The sequence below is a fragment of the Egretta garzetta genome, unplaced genomic scaffold, assembly GCF_000687185.1.
Source record: "Egretta garzetta isolate BGI_Z169 unplaced genomic scaffold, ASM68718v1 scaffold209, whole genome shotgun sequence".
Taxonomy (NCBI): Eukaryota; Metazoa; Chordata; class Aves; order Pelecaniformes; family Ardeidae; genus Egretta; species Egretta garzetta.
In genome coordinates, this window is record NW_009260839.1 from 3,588,313 (window position 1) to 3,594,312 (window position 6,000).

Here is a 6,000-nt window from a genome sequence, read left to right on the forward strand (position 1 = left end):
CCCAGTGCTGAGGAGGGACAGCAAAGCAACGGCTCGGTCGGATGTTTCCTATGGCTGGGGAGAGTGGAGGAGGAATATCCCGCCCAAGTACGACTGCAGTCCAAGCCAACACTTCCTGAGCACATGCATCTTCTTCCAGGTCCACAGCCCATGAGAATGCTCAAGATACGAATCTCAAATATTTGGAATATTAGCATCTATCAGTTTCACACATTCCTTAAAGTAGCATATTTCTTGCATGACTGATCCTGCCATATGGTAACATTAGCCTGTACCATTACCATCTGGCTCAGCTTTAATTTTATCAAAAGCATTTTGACAGGAGGTAGTATCTTTCCTTTTCCACTCCACCTTCTCCTCCCGCCAAAAACTGTACGATTCCTCCTCAAATGAACCCAGTTTCTGGCCCTGTGTAAGAAGGTTGTCTGTGTATTCTGTCTAGGAAATAGCTCTTTGATTTCAAATGCTTTGCATTGGGGAAGCAGAGCTAAAAATCAAGGAACAAGGGAACTCTCAAACTTCTTTTCCAAAGGAACTTTTGGTGTTCATTAGTGCTAAGCCAAGAGAGAAGCAATGGGTCACGAATCAGCCACTGCAAAGCTTCTCCTCATCCTCTCCTTCCTCCCTGTGCTAGCCTGTGACTCTGCCAGTAACATGCTTTCCTCCTGGCATGGGGAAGACTCCTCTGTCCAGGGGTTAATGGAGCAAGCCATTGGGAGGCCATGTCACACCTGGGGTCTCTCTCATTCCAGCACCAGCAGCATCCCAGGGAGGTGCAGGCAACCCTGCAGCAGGGGTCGATAGCCAGGCCACCCCCAAGGTGTCTCCAGTTCCAGGTATGGCCCTCTCTGAGTTTTGCAGAGTCCTGGGTGTTTTGCGTTTCTTCCACTCTCTACTCAGTTACATGCTCCATGAAAAAAATTGTTCCTTGATCGGCTCTGACTTACCCTGTTACCATTGCTAGCATATGCCTTCATTCTCGCACGACAAAAAGGAAAAAAAAGGAAATTGAAATCTCTTGCCCTGTTTCTTCTCATTTGTTCACGACCACAGATATTTTCATTGCGCCCCCTGCTATGTTCCCTTGATATAGTAAACTGCCACCTGCACCCCCTTTGAAACCTCAGTGTCCTTTCGGGTGGAGACACGGGATCCTGAGTGAGCCCTCCAGGTGCTAATGCAATATTGATAATGGTAGCAAATGCTGAAATGGTAATAACGCATTGTGTGGCCTGTCCTTCTGTGCTGGCTCAGTGACCCAGCAGCCTGTAAACCGGCTCCCGCTGCATCCGAGCAGTTCGCAGGCGGCTCGGGGCCCTCAGCCACGCGTGCCCTCTTTGTCCCGCTGCCGCTCATCCACTTCATTATTTAGCACACCGATACATAACCCTCCCGCACCCACCCAGGCAGAGAATCAATTCAAATGCAGCTGAAAGAGGAGAACCTGTCCACAACAGCAGGTTGCAATGAGATAAGGTTCTCCTGGCTTCTACGGCAGCCCCTTAGCAAGAGCTGGCACATCGTGTGCTCCGGCAGCACCGCTCAGCTTTGAAAAGAAAACTTAAATCCAGCGCTGTAACAGTAATAGCAGGACGTGAATGAGTGCTTGGCTGCAGATTAGCAAGAAAGCAATGCTCTTCAAATGCCGTCAGAATAATAATAATGAAAAAAATCACTTAGAAAGTGCCATTTATTTTGTTTATACAAATACAGTGTTCTGGTGTGCAGTCAGGAAGGTCACCACAGGAGGGAAGCAGTGTTTCACTTTTGTTTCTTCAGTATTCCAGGCTATATTTTTTAACTGTATATTTTGACCATTAGAAAAAACTCCCTGATGTGACAAAGCAATAAATATCTCTTATTCAGAGAATTTAAGTTGACAGGAGCTGTTTGGGACAGTGGGTTAAAAAAAAACCCTGCTTTCAGAACAGCTTGCAGAATTCAGAATTTATTAAAAATGAGAACCATGTTTAAAGGGCGAAGCAGCAATAAAGCTGTCATGAAACAGAAAATGAAAGTGGACAACTCACTTGCCAGCTGCCATCATGCATGCCGGTCATGACGGTACCCGCTGGCCAACAGCTAATACTTTAAGATAAATGGTCCCTCCGCCCCATTAAATAATTGGTTTGTAAGTTCTGGATTTCCAGTGCAGACAAGAAATGGAACTTGTAGTGGGATTGCTTGTATACCTATAGCCTGAAATTAGAGCAACTCTTCCCACAGAAATTAAGTATTTGACAAACATAACTTCACAAAGTTCTGGTTTTAAAGACACAAATGAAGAGAGAAATATCTGATTAAACTCTGGGTTGATTCGTTTGTCCATTTTCAAGGTTTTCAGGCTAAAAAGCAAAATATTTCCACGGTCCCTGTAAAATAACATCGGTGCTGAAATGCTCAATATAAAATGAGCCTTTCCTCAACAGCCAGTCTGGCGGCAGAGGGTAGTGCCACTGGTGCCTTCTGGGCAAGGCAAAACTGCCAGCAAGGAATACATGGGGGAATTTTGTGGGTTTTGGCAGTAGAATTCACCACCCCTGGAGATTCCTGCCATCATCTTTGATGCTGTGCATTAAACAGTGATTTTTAGCCTTTCCAGTGACCCCTTTTCTACAACTACTGAGGATAGAAACCACAGAGCTTTGCAGAAACATATAAAAGAAAGCTGAAACATCACAATTCCTCCTGTTATTAACAGAGAAGACATAAAGAGGCTGCAAAAGCAGTCCCTAGGAGTGGGAGTTGGGCTTGGCAGGGGTCAAGAGAGCAACGTAACCCGCTCTTCACAGCAACGCGCTCTCCAGTCAATGGCAGTTCCCTCAGGAGCTCAAACTGCCCTTCCCAGCATTTACTGCAGCAAGGTGTGTGCCAGGGCCCTTGGGGCGCTGGGTTTGTGCTCCTGGGGATGTGCTGAAGGACCTGCGCTGCCAGAGGCACAGGGGAGGCTCGGGCAGGACTAGGCAGCCATTCACTCTGTTTATCCTCAGCCAGCTCTGGCCGTCCTGATGTCTGACAGGGTTCCTCAACCACAGGGAGCCCTCTGTGCAGTAGATTTCTTTCCCTTGGTCATTCCAGGAAAACAGATTTTGCCCAGTTTAGCATCATTTTGACACGGCTTTGCGGTCTCTTGGTGGTGGAGATTGACAACAGTTGCTTTGGTATGGCTTTCTAAGGGACAGATGATTTTGGAGCCAGCCTAAAAATCGCGTGTGGGAATTTTGGAATAGGAGCCGGTGTTCCTCAAAACTGCATCTAAATGTGAGTGCTGTGCATCACATGGGGGCAGGGAAACCTCCATCATGTCGCCTGTGAAAATGAGGCTACAGCCTCATTAGCTTTCAGGAAGAACGCCATGTGGAAGTAAATCTGAAAATAGCAACTTGCTAAATTTCTTCAGACTCTCTGAGGAGGAAGATGGGCTCAGCATCACACGGTGGTTGGACTCCACGGTTCTTTCCTGCTTCTGCTTCCTGTGGGATCTTTGGCAGATAACCTCATCTCTCGTGTCTCCCTGTCCCATCTGTGGAGGGAGGATGAAAGAGATCTGGGTAAACTTTCACTTGCAGTGATAAGACTTTGATACTACAGTCCTGGGTAGCACTGATAAAAATCAAAATGTTGATGCCTGAGACAGAAGTTTCAGCGCTGGTGCAATTTGTCAGCATCTCATACTTGTTCCCACACAAGGCTGAATCATCAGAGAACAGGGATTTATCACACTGTATCATCGTGTGATGGCAAAGCCCACCACCATCGACTGCGAACAAAACAGTGAGATCCCAGTCGGAGAGAAACCTTGGTGAAGTATACAAAATATTTTAATATGTAGGAATGTATAGGAAACAACCCTGACAATGCATATGTAGAGCCACTTAGGGCTCTTCTACGTGCTGTATTCCTTGGCCACGAACCCCATCGCTCTGGCCCTCCTGGTACAACACGCAGTCCAGTAGCATCCTGCGCCAAAAGAAAATCCGTTAGCTGTTCGCGCTGGAGGGTTTATGAGCCACAAAGAATCATTTCCAACCATACGGGGTAGTTGCACCTATATGGAATAGTCAATTCATTACACTATTCAATTTGTGAAATGACACTTCTGATCTTCTAAGTGTTTTACATCCCACACATTGCAGCAGTTAACAAGTAATAAAGAGCAAGAATTAATTAATCCTGGCCATACCCCCAAGAGATATGTAGACAAACATTAATCTACCGACAGAAGTAAAGCAACCGAGGTTATGTGACTTGTCCAAGGCCACGGTGGGTCTCCAGGGCAGCGCCAAGATCAGAGTGCAGACCCTCTGACTGCAAAGCTCAGCCCTTGCTTCTCGTGAAACTTATTTTGAGGCGGAATGAAATCTTCAAAATAAATCATCCGTTTAGAAAGTCTGGGTTTGTCTTCTGTACTTTGCGAGTGCGTTGCAAGTACATCCTGATACAGGGAGTCAGGCGGTAACTACTGACTTTGGCCCATCGCGAGTGTTTATATGCACACAAACGCATAGATCTGCACTATATACAGCGTGTGTGAGAACAGGGTAGCTAACGAAGGAGTTGAGCACCGAACATGCAGAATACCACGCGTCGATGTGTTACTGCAAAGCTCCGCGAGCAGCCTGCTGTCCGAGTGGGGACATACCTTCCCACGCCGGCCCGGGGGCCCGCAGCCGCTCCCTTAGGGAACACTCACACCGTGTTTAGCCCCCCTCGGCCTCTCTGACCGGCACGTTTAGGATCTCACTGGGCAGGACGATGTCGAGGTAGCCCTCCCAGCACGCACCCCGAGTGCCTCACCGCAATCCATCCATTCCTCTGCGGAATTCCTGTACTCTGATGACGATACACCCACATCAACACCTACTCTCATGAAAATTTGCAAACATCCTTAACTTTCTCCCGTATTCCTATAATTTTGAACAAATTACATTCAATCCAAAACAAACAATACCAAACCCGACTTACCTTTGATTGTACCTGCGTATGTTCAGGCAAACCCCTGCGTGGCCCTCAGGTACAACCTGAAAGGAAAACCGGAACAACTGAGCTCTGTGCGTTTCCTTTACCTGGTTTAAATGCCTGCACAGGCAAGGAATTTTTGCTTTTCTTGTAACTAGTGCACACGTGCTCAGACTTAGGTTTTCTTACCAGTCCTGACCTTCCTATTTGGACCCCTAAAGCAGACCAGCTCTACATCTTTTTGTTCTCAGGTGATAAAGTGCTTGGCATTTGGCACTCAGCTTATCTCATACATTTGAGATTTTCATTATGGACACAAGTGCCCTTCCAAAGGCTGGCTGGTGTTTCGCTATGATTATGTAGGAAAATTGACAGTAGAAAAATGGATTTGTCCATCCATTCCTTTCACTGCGGTGACTACGAGCTCTACAAACTGCTACGCTATTTTAGTTCTAAAAAATACATTTGCAGCGTCATCTTTTAAGGAGGTGAAATATGCTCAGCTTGAGTTTTGTTTTCTGCTATTTTGTGTATCAGAACATCAAGCTGCCGTGTATAGTAGAGCGTGTGGGGAACCCAGAGCACAGTCTGTTACCATACTTTATTTTTTGCACTGTCTGCTTCCATTTTTCAATGCTCTGAATTATTGCTGGTTGTTCCAAAGAGCTACGGTGCATCTGATAGCGTATGAACTGTAACTCCCCGACCCCACAGTGAGATTGCCCATGAGGATAACCCCTCCAGGCATCAAGCACACAGAAGCCCAACTTTTCTTCTCAGAGGATTGAAGTCCCATGCTGATTGACCAAGAAGCACTGATTTTGCTTAGCTTTTTATTTCAATGTAAACGGGCAGCCTGTTAACTGGATGATTAGAGGTATACAGATTTCTCTCTGATAGTGCACGTGCTTTCTTGTCATGTGCAGACATAAATAACATGGGAAAGCACCGGAAAGCCCCAAACTGCACCATAAGAAAAAATAAATACCTCCTGCCGCCTAAGGCCCGGCGACCCAGCCAGGCGGGCCCTGCTCACCCGAC